The sequence below is a fragment of the Calidris pugnax genome, unplaced genomic scaffold, assembly GCF_001431845.1.
Source record: "Calidris pugnax isolate Ruff unplaced genomic scaffold, ASM143184v1 scaffold76, whole genome shotgun sequence".
Classification (NCBI taxonomy): domain Eukaryota; kingdom Metazoa; phylum Chordata; class Aves; order Charadriiformes; family Scolopacidae; genus Calidris; species Calidris pugnax.
In genome coordinates, this window is record NW_015090827.1 from 3,576,997 (window position 1) to 3,588,213 (window position 11,217).

General features: G+C 39.6%; 1 long non-coding RNA gene across 1 annotated transcript in view; it reads left to right on the plus strand.

Annotated features, from left to right (window-relative positions):
- LOC106886974 overlaps window positions 1–1,909 on the plus strand; it is a 67,076-nt gene extending 65,167 nt beyond the window's left edge. Inside the window, exon 4 of the long non-coding RNA XR_001411769.1 lies at window positions 1,104–1,909. This is a non-coding gene — a long non-coding RNA (uncharacterized LOC106886974). The remainder of the gene's footprint in view (window positions 1–1,103) is intronic.
- Window positions 1,910–11,217: the final 9,308 nt, after the last annotated feature.

An 11,217-nucleotide genomic window follows, 5' to 3' on the forward strand; every position in this document is an offset into this window, starting at 1 on the left:
GTGGTGCTACAGCAGGCAGGACCCTTCTTCATTCCCAAATGTCTATTCATTTCTTCTCCTTTGTGTTTTTGGAATGAGACTCTCTGTATATTGAATTAAAAGTTTAATTTTAAAAAGTAAAGGTTCTCTGTATATCGAATTAAAATGCAGGCAGGAAAACTGGCCGTACTTTGAATGTGTGACAAGGAGTGTTCAACGGGTTGCGAGTTGCCTTATGAAACAGTTTTCTCAGTCTTCCATAATTTATACTTTGGAGGTCACGATTTTGTGCTGGACACAAAATACATTCCTGTGGAAACGGGCATTATGATGTCACTTCATTTTTTCAGTGAGATCCAGAGGAACCGGTAGTGAATTATGAGCCCAACTCCTAGAGCTGAAGCTGTAGAATATTGTAAGCATGCTGCTGCCTGACATGCTCATGTTTCCTATTTTAGACCTGACTGATCTTCAGATAACATATGGTGGTACAAGTAATTGGAAAATTGGCAGACCTGTCAAGAAAATATGCTAGATGGGACAAAAATACGATGCTGCAGCACATAAAGTGTCTCTGAAGTTAAATTTATTGTCTTTTATCAAATGGTGAAGTAAACGTATCTGGTCTCAAAAAAATGAAACATTTTTCAATGGCAGATGCTTTTCAAAAGTAATTTTTAGAACAATGATGAAAGTTCTTGCATTTCAAAGTAATTTAGTGGAAACCTCTGGTCAAGAACAAAGGCAAGGTGTGTAATAGTGTCTGCTGCAGACGTTTGAATATCTTGTTATCCGTGTGTGGTTTCGTAATTTCTTTATGTAACCGTCCAGCAAATTGGTCAGGGAAATATTTACTCATTAAATTATTCTTCTACTATAAAAGTAGGTGATTAGATTTGTTTAAATTTTGAGTGTTGTTATCATTTCTATTTCAACTCTTGAGCAAAATCAAATGCTTGAATAAATTACTTTTTTTTTTTGGCTTATTTTTATGCTTGTAGCTCAGGCAAAAGATGGCAAAAGATGACAAAAGACTGTACAGAATTCTATACATATGCATAAGTACAAAAAGTGTACTTCTTCAATAAGTTGATTAATGTTCAGGTTTTCATTTTCTTTTACAGGAAGACGAAAATGAAGCTGAGGCAGAAAACCCATCTCAGGAGCTGAATTTGGAACAGAAAAAATCGAAAAAATAGGAGATTGCTGTCTTGTTTGAAATATTTGCAAGTTGTGTAACAGTGATTATAGTTTCTCATTGTAAAATTAACAAAAAAAGTTCTCAATAAAGTCATTGAAAATTAAATTTGTGCCGCACTGGGGAATTAATTAAGTAGCTCCTGGTGATATTCTTGATTGCATTAAAAGCTGAATTATCAGAACTTGAGCACCGTACCAATAAAATTCTAAAAGCTTTTTGAACACGGTATAGAAAGCTGATGGGTTATTCATCACTAATAGCATTTACTAAGCAAACAGGTCTTTTTTTTTAATCTGCAAAGTAATGTTATCCTTAAAGGATAGTTATAACTGACCTATTTTGCTACTTCTGAGCAAGAGCTTTGATTCTTAAAAGTTAGATAAATATGTTCTAGTAAACGAGTTCTGAAATTTCTTCTGATCAGTGATTAAAATAAATTCTGCTGAGGACTGGGTTGGAGGCACGGGTGTTTTGGTATGTACAGGATGTTTTCATAAGTAATTAGTTTTATATGTTTGTAATTGGTTTCATGTCGCATTATCATTTTCTTCCGTGTAAACCTTTCCCATCTTCACGTGATCATGAATTGTCTTGATTAGGCCATCCTGTCCATGTCCAGTTCCTTCATACCAATCTTTCCATTCTAACAGATTTAAATAACTTCTTGCTGTGTCATTACACCTTTAAGTGAGTAGTGAAAATCTAAAATAAAAACCCCTTCTTCCTGTACTCATCATTTTTATTCCTGATTTTTTCTGCTTTTTAGCCTAATGTCCTGGTTTGAGCGACACAGGATTAATTTCTTTTTCAGTGATTTTACTTTTCAATGAGGTCTCTTCTAATGCTTGGTAAAACTGTGTTTTTAGAAGACTCTAGTGTCTGAATTTGTGAAAATACTTTACAGCCAGCTCTGGTGTATGGGTTTCAAGGTCTCAGTGTTTTCAAGCTCACCAGGTGCGGGGATGAGGAGGAGCGAGACCCGGGCACTTGAACCAAGCTGCCAACAGGATTATTTCATACCAGGAATGGAGCATTCAATATAAATTAGAAAGTTTGCCTCGAAGTGCTCTCTCTCTTATTGTGGATTCTTCAAACCATAACAGCTGTTCAGGCCAGTATACGGAAGGGTTAGTACAAGAAACTTAAGTGGAAGTTTATAGCCCGATAGTTTCACAAGTTGCAAGGAAGAAACCAAAAATCTTACTGACTCTGTTTTAGGATCAGAGCAACACTCTCTGAAGTCCCTCGAGTGAAGTTTGTCTTGCTCTAGGAGGAGTTAATCATCTTCATTTGAAAAAGTTCCACCTCTTTTCCCATTGTTCAGTGTTTTTACTGTTACTCTGTATATCGAGTGTTAAATCAGATTGTAAATAGCATTCATCCTCAATTTTATCCCTTCTGTTTAAATTGTAGTTTCAGATATTTTAAAAGCAACATGCCTGTGCTGAAGCAATATCTTTTATAAATTCTTTTCTGGTTCATGAGGTTCAAATGCGTGTGGCTCGTGGAGAAATTTCAATCACAATTACTCTACAGGAGTTTAATAACACTAGATCTCGTTTTAACGAATGCAGCTATCATGTAAATTAGCAAGTAAAATAAATTCAGCGCTGGTCCATTTGGTGCAGATCAACCACTGCAGCCATCTCAGAAAGGAGAGGGAACAGGATTTTGACTTCCCTGCTGCGGAAGAAGAAGATTTAAGAAAGCCAGAGGCACAGATTTCCCACACAGGACCATATGGACTGTTCTCTGGACAGTGGTGTGTGGGATCACAGGGGGGGATGAGGACAAAATGAACGTTTTTCCTGGTTTTTTTTCAGGCTAACCAGAAAGCCAAGGTCAGTTCTCAGAGCTTAGCACTCACGAGGATCTGGAGTAGGGGCAGGGTTGCCATTGGAAAGGGCTGAAAGGCCTCTGAATTTTGAAGGACAGAACAAAAATCTTGCAAGAAAAGGTGGGAGAATGAGGTTTCATGCAGAGGGGAGTATGGGCCGGGATGGGTTAGGGCCATGTCTCGGCCTCTCTGCCCACCCCCATCCCCTCTGCTCTTGCTGTTTAGGTTTATCCACCCAAATTGTCCTATGCGAAATTAGCAGGTAGGATCTAATTTGTGCAAAATAATCTATTTCTATTCCGTCCATGGCAGCAGGTTTGTCCTTTTGCTGTGAGTCTCAGCTCCGTGACAGCCTGAGACCGTCCGGGTGCACGAGATGAGAAAGGTGGTTATTCGCTGTTCAGGTTTTGTATCAAAATATATTACCTGGCTCCCAAACACCTGAGTGAGAAAAATGGTGCAGACATGGAAAGCTGCAGAAGCTTCCATTTGATGCGTAGTGCTGATGAGCCTTAAAAGGAGTATTTCTATACCTTTCCTAAATTTTTAAGAATTTAACGTGAGAGTACATTTACATAAATCATACTTCTAGTTAACTGCTTTTTCAGAAATCCGACATACGTCATCAGAACTCTACAGTCAGGGTCGATAAATAGAAACCAGTCGCTTGGTTAAATTATTTAACTGAAAATTCAAATACTGCAGTGTAGAGATTTTCACTGCAAAAATAATAATAATCAGCACTGTATCGTAATCAGCTGGGTCTGAGATGAAGTGATACAAATGTGGCTGGATCAAAACGCAGCCCTAACTTCATTCCTTCTAGAAAAATGGAGGAGGTTTATTTAGTGAGTTGTGTGTAGATATTTTTACTAAATAAGAGAATTTTAACTGATAAAGATCAAATAAAGAATATTAAAAATAGGTGACTATTTCCTTTATCTTTATTCTGATCTAATTAAAATTTGCAGCTGCACTAATTTTTTTATATATTCTTGAGTTTTCAGGCTACTCAGTATGAATTTCATTTTCATCCTATCTTTTTTTCTCGATGTCCGGAGGATTTTTGGATACAAATCAGTGGGTAAAGCAGATGGCTGAAACGGTCCTACATGACTGTGACATGATGCTGCTGAGAGTTGCTACTTCATCAGAACTAAGCTGAAAACCTGATGCAGAGTATTGTGGATTTCACTCAAGGTAAGTACATGCTGCCATCAAGCACCAGCCAGCTTGGATATGGAAAGCAGCCAAGGTCCTGTAGGGTGAAGCTCAAATTGTACCCGGAGTTTAGCTCAAAGGCTAAATTAGAGATAGGATGGGCAAAAGTTTAGACAGCAGCTTTAGTTTAGGAGATAACAGACATTTTCATGGAATGGTATATTTCTTGTATGTAAAAATGCACAGACACCCCTAGGGACGTGTGCCTGAGCAGTTATAATGTCCTTTTTATTTTATTCTCTTTCCCTTTATGCAGTTATTTAATAGTAAGAGTCACGGGATGCTCTGAAAGTCTAGATGGAGGACTATTTATTTCCCATTCCATCTCTCTCACGCACGGCAGTGGTGGTGCTCCCCAGCTGGGAACTGCAGTTTTCTGGCTTGCACCAGTGAGAGCTATTTTAGGGTGGCTTGGGGGATAATTATGTTTTCCATGCTTGAAGAGAAACTGTCATTTTCCTCATATTAAAGCGAATTTACTGCTTTTTGTGCAGTTTATAAGGGATTACAGTTGGGTTCTGTTCCCTCCTCCATGTTTGCTCTTTCCCCCCTGTGGAACAGTGGGCCATTGAGGATTTTGTGGACTCCAACACTGTGTTTTCTTTTACAGACAGTCACTTCGCCGTCAGATAAGAGCAAATTTGTCTCTTACTGTAAATTTTGTTTTTAGAAAAGAATTTCTGATCTTTGTGCTCCCCGTGAGGCTCCTGCTCTGCTCCCTCATAGGGGGTTCACCAACTGGAGCGGGGGCAGAGGAGGGCAACAAAGCTGGTGAAGGGCCTGGAGAATAAATCTTATGAATAAGGATTGAAGGAACTGGGACTGTTTAGTTTGAGGAAGAGGAGGCTGAGGGGAGACCTCATCACTCTCTACAACTACTTGAAAGGACATTGTAGAGAGGTTGGTGCTGGTCTCTTCTCACAGGTAATTAGCGATAGAACAAGAGGGAATGGCTACAAGCTGCTACAGTGTAGCTTTAGACTGGACATTAGGAAACAATTCTTCACAGAAAGAGTGGTCAGACACTGGAATAGGCTGCCCAGGGAGGTGGTTGAGTCACCATCCCTGAATGTGTTTAAGAGTCCTTTAGATGTGGTGTTGGGGGATATGGTGTAGGGGAGAACTTTGTAGAGTAGGGCTGATGGTTGGACTCGATGATCCCAAGGGTCTTTTCCAACCTGAGTGATTCTATGATAACTGGAGGAGCAGGAGTTGTGTCACCCACAGAGTGGTGTTCCTGATTTATGAGAGTATGGTGTATAATTAATTTCCTTAGCGTATCACTTAATTGCTGTTGTCACGCAAGGGTTCATATTCTGGATGCTACATCCTCACTTTAAAGAGAGGGCTCCAAATAATTGGCATGAACCAAAAAAGCAAAGCTACGTTTGACACAGATGCTGTTAATCTTCTCTTTATAGCTCCACTGGCATTGAAACAGGTAGATGCAAAATGCTGTGCAACCGTAAGTGTTCTACACACACCAGATACATCTTGGTATTTTAATCCTAATATATGTGTAACTTCTTCCTGGTTAAAAGGAGAATTCAGAGTATATTTGTTATTTATATATTGAGATTTGTATTGCTGTGCTGGACATTCGGTGCTCATTTATGGTTTTTCTCCTGAACAGCACTAGTCATAGTGCATTATATGCATGAAATTCGACATGCAACAGCTAATCCTAACACAATATTCATTTTCTGCTCATCAGAAAGCATTTTTATACCTTGAAATTAAGAGAGGTATTTAAACATGATTATTCCTTTCAGATGCTGCAATATTTGCACAGTCAGAATTTTTAAGGGGGGAAAGCAGCCCATATTGGCAGAGAAGTCTGTCACTTCAGCTTCTTTATGATTGCAGTCCCATAAGCTCTCTCCCTCTTGGTTGGTTGCTCTGCATCACGCTACAGAAACTTAACTCTCCCTGACATTAGGCTGGATGGGTTTTACTCTGTGAAAAGTGAAGGTTGATTAGAAACTGGCTCTATTTCACATGACCTAAAGAAAACAATTTTTACATAGCAACGAGTAAAGCGGCTTCTATCACCTATCTAAGGCTAGGCTGAGAAATCATAGCGGGTAATAAATGTTTCCCCACGGTGAATTCAATGTGGATTCTGCAGCGATGTTATCTGGAGAGGGAAGGAAAACGCTGAAGGCAACAGCATGAAAATGCACGCAGCTATGGCATAATTCTGATTTGTTTTGGAAGAACTATTAATTTACTTGTTACAAAGCCAAGTAAGAGCAACCCTTTAAAACTGTTGAACCATGAAAGCCATTTCCTTAAGGGTTTTAAATTTGGGAACAGACTCATGAAATTTATAGCTTTGATGAGATATTCTTTGCCCGCAGTCAGAATGAGAGCCAGATCATTGGTTTCCCAGCATGACACCTATGTATTCTTGTGTGCACTAGATATCATTAGCCTCATAATAACACAGCTATCATCACATTAACGTCTGAAAGGTTCAGTTTTGATGCTTGGTTTAAGTCTCTCATTTATACCTACAGCATACTAAACAGCTGAATAAAAATAAAAGCTATACCATACCTATATTGTGCTATCGTTCTGCACTTTAACCAAAAATACAGTCATTTTATGCCTGATCAAATTTTTATTAATTTTTTTTCTTGCCAAGTCATGTTTTGAAAGAGCTGCAATGATGAACTAACAGCATCCCATGAATTCAGCAGCAGATAATGGTACAGAGAGACCATTTTTTTCTGATTCATGCAGTAAGGGCAGTAATGAACATCGTATTGATCTAATAATTGTGATCTTTAGTATATTATTGAAATTTTATGTACTATGCCTGCCATCTTACGGTAGAGGAGACATGTATCAGAACAAGCCAATAGCACCTCATTGCCTATATTCTTTAAGGTAAAGCCAGGCAGCCTGTAGCTAGAAAGGCACCAGCAATTAGAAATTACACAAAAAAGGAATTACAGCTGAAAGCAATTAATATCACTACTCTGCTACATACCTCTGTTAGTTTCTATTGGAAAAATAAATTATATCCCTTTATAGCATAAAGTTGCCACAAGGTTTTACAGTTAATATCTTCCTATTTGTGCCAAATGAAACTTGCAGAGAGAGATACTAAGAGAAGTCAGTTTTTATTCTGCCATGTGACTGAAATGGTGGGTGGAGTTTTGGAGAAATGTCCTCATTCTCATAATGGAGAGAAAAAGTTTGGAGAAGCACCACTATAAAGGTCTAGTAATTCATGTCCTATAGGGAAATTACTTATCACTGTGATCTGATTTATTTGATGCAAATCAGCATCAGAGCTTTCACTTCTATAGATGGGAGGTGGTACCTGGGGGAGTTCTGGCTGGGGATACTCTACAGGCTGGGGCTGGGACATAAATTGAGTCGAAACCAGCCAATTCCAGTGGTCTGGAAACAAAAAAAAATACATAAACAACTTCAATCTTTCATCATCAGTAAGTTGTGAAGGTTTTAAAGGCTAAATGAGAGAATATTCAGGAAGTACTTAAAACCCTTGTGGAATAAGAAACACTAATTAGCTGCTGAGGAGATGGGATTTGTAAAAGCTAGATCATAACAGTACAGTTACCCACAAGAAAGACTCTAGGATGTTTCCATTTCAATTGTTGAAATTGCTTGTATTTCAGTATATCTGTTACAGTCTAGACATACTGTTCAGTGGACAGAAAAGAATGGTGGTTTTTGAATATTGAAGTAGGTACTGTTCATAAAGTGTGTAAAGTACAGATCTCTAGCACCACTGCAGCTGTGTTATTTTTGAAATCTGACAGGAACAAATCAGGAATACCAAACGTTCAAGCACCCCAGTAGAAATACGGCTGCACCTCATGGTCACAGGCCCTAAAAATGGAATAGTCAATTTGCCAGGTTTGCCCAAGTTGGCAAATCCAACAGGTTTGGTATCGGTGCCTGGTTTCTCCTCAGGAGCTTAGTGCCATCAGAAGTCAAATTAATACAACATTTGTGAATTATATTTCACATACGAATTGCATTTCAGTTGCTTTCAAGAGCAGTATTTTGTCTATGGCATGAGGAAACGAACCTGACCTTTATTTGCCAATTTTACAATGAATTCCAATTTTAGATCACAGCTCTGTGTAGTATATACCCCCTAATATCTGATGTCCAGATCTTTTTGAACATGCTTTTTGAACTCTAGATATCAATTAAATGTAGTATTTTAAATATATACACAAATACATAAAAGCCTGGTTTATGTTTCTTTTAGTTACATATAATTTAGGTTGTACAGTCACCATTCTCTTTAAATTTTCAATACCTCAAACTTATACAGAGTTAGGTGATGCTTGTGGAGCTCAATCTGGTGCAGTTAAATGTCACCAGCAATGTCACTGGCAGTGACAAGGAGCTTTAGAAGCTTCTCTCCATTCCTTTATGCTCAAGTCCTGCTCTACTGACCACCAGTTCTGTAGCTTTGGAAAGTGACTGACTTTTGGTTGTTATCACAAACCACATAAGCTTAAACTTCCAAGATGATACGTATGTGTTATTTCTAGAAAATAGTAGCAGTCTCCTAGATACACCTTGGAAAGGATTAATATTTTTGAGTTTATGACCAGGTTATGAGAGAACACTGATAAAGGTGTATTTTTCACGTATTCTTATTTTGTTGTTTTACTTCCATCAAGATAATTATTTTTGCATCTCTTTATTTTATATCTTACTATAGATGAAAGAGCTGGTAAGTAGAGGGGTGGGGAGGAAGGGTTGTATGTAGAAAATAATGTTTACCTCAGTGTTTTAATCTGTTAGGTAGCATTGACTATACATTTCCCTTGCCTACATCTCCAGGGGGATGGATGTAAGCGGTTGCTCTGTGAGGACCTGCCTGTCTTACCCTGCTGACAGAAATGCTGTGTGTATGCCCGGTAGAAACAGCTGGCTACAGCCAGAACCACCATTCTGTGGTTCTCTAGAAATTTTTGGGCAGTGTTTCTGTACATGTATGTCAGCTGAAAGCTGTGTTAGAAACATAATCATCCCAGAGTAGAATCCACAGTGTGACTGCTTTAGGGTACATCCTGCATAGCCTCCTTTTAAACAAAGGTGTGTTTATCTCTTGATGTTAATTCATTAGAGGGTTCATCCACGATGTCTGTATCATCTTAATAATACCTAGGGGTTTAGTATTTCTGAAAGAAAAGTGGTGTGGCATGAGGTGGTGGTTCTCCAGTGAAGCAGTAACCTCAGGAGCTCCGGTTCAGCAGAGGCCTCTTGACATCTTTCCCTTGGGTCAGGCCAACTGGGACTAAAAGCATTGCAAATGTCACCTGTGGAGGGTTGTTGAAGACAGAAATGACACATTTACAGGCCTTTGCTGGCTGGCTTATCTTTGAAGCACTATTGATTACCTCATGAGGAGGAGGCTGTATATTCTTTCCCTTCTGCCGAAGCAAGGTAAGTTATGTGGGCACAGGTAATGGAAGCAGTGAATTTGGGGGGAAAAGTGATCTATGGGTGAAGTAAAGTGCAATAGACACTCTGATGTCAAGAAAGGTGCTGTGTTAAAAAGGAGGGGAACAATCAAAGCCACCAAGAATTCATTGGAGTTCAACTGTGCCGGCATGGCAAGCAGCAGAGCCATTCATATGACGGATTATTAGACCAGCTGTCTTGTTTGGCCTTACTAAATTATTCTACACCCATGTTTTGTGAAAAACAAGCTGATTTGCTATGACACTGTAAGTACATCACCCCTGGCAGAAGGGTTCTAAGGACCTGTGGGTTGTATGTCTTCTCGCAGGCTTTGCCCAGCGAACGGCTGTTATATCACAACGTTATTAGGAAACCCAGACGTCCTGGCCCCCATCCCCCTCACCTATCTTGGTATGAAAATATCATGTTCATGGGTAATCTTTCCTACCCTAACATACTGTTATAGTTTGAAGAATGCACAACAATTTTTTTGACAATTATTCCATCAACCAGTGACCCCTCCCCACCCGAGGAAGGGGAATCGGGGGGGAAAAAGGGAAACCCGAGGGTTGAAATATAAATAGATTTGATAGGATAAGACTAAATAATCAATATTAACAATACTAAAGAACCAATATTGATCCCAATACCAATATAAACCATTCAAGGACTATACTCAGCCCATTCCATCAGCACAATATTAATAATACTAAAGAACCAATATTGATCCCAATACCAATATAAACCATCCAAGGCCTATACTCAACCCATTCCACCAGCAGAAGCTGGTCACTCCCAGCAGGGACAGCCAATGTGGGACGCTGCGAGCCCCATGGCTCCGGGAGGTCAAGGACTATACTCAGCCCATTCCATCAGCAGAAGCTGGTCACTCCCAGCAGGGACAGCCAATGTGGGACGCTGCGAGCCCCATGGCTCCGGGAGGAAGGGACGGGCTCAGGGGATGGCACCCGCGGCTTCGGGAGGAAGGGACGGGCTCAGGGGATGGCACTTCTGCCATCATACAAAAGAAAAAAAAACCCTCAGCAAGCTTTCTAATTTATATTGAATGTGCCGTTCATGGTATAAAATAACTCTGCTGGCAGCTTGGGTCAAGTGCCCGGGTCTCTCTCCTCCTCATCCCTGCAACGGGTGAGCTCAAAAACACTGAGACCTTGAAATATTGGTTCCATCATCACTCGGAAGAACACTGAGCTGACACCCAGGTCTCTCTCCTCCTCATCCCAGCACTGGGTGAGCTCAAAAACACCCGGTTTGAGACCTTGAAATATTGGTAACATCATCACTCGGAAGAACACTGAGCTGACACTTGTGGGCAACACTTTTCAGCTCCAGTTAAATTAATATTTTTAAGTAACATTGTTTAGATGAAGCATATTGACTCTGATTCAGCAGAGGCTGCTTTCTTTCCCTAAATACTTCACATACACCAGGAAATCAATTATGTCTATAGATCTATTCAAAAGCCATACATAGTCATAAATTCTTTATTTGATGACAA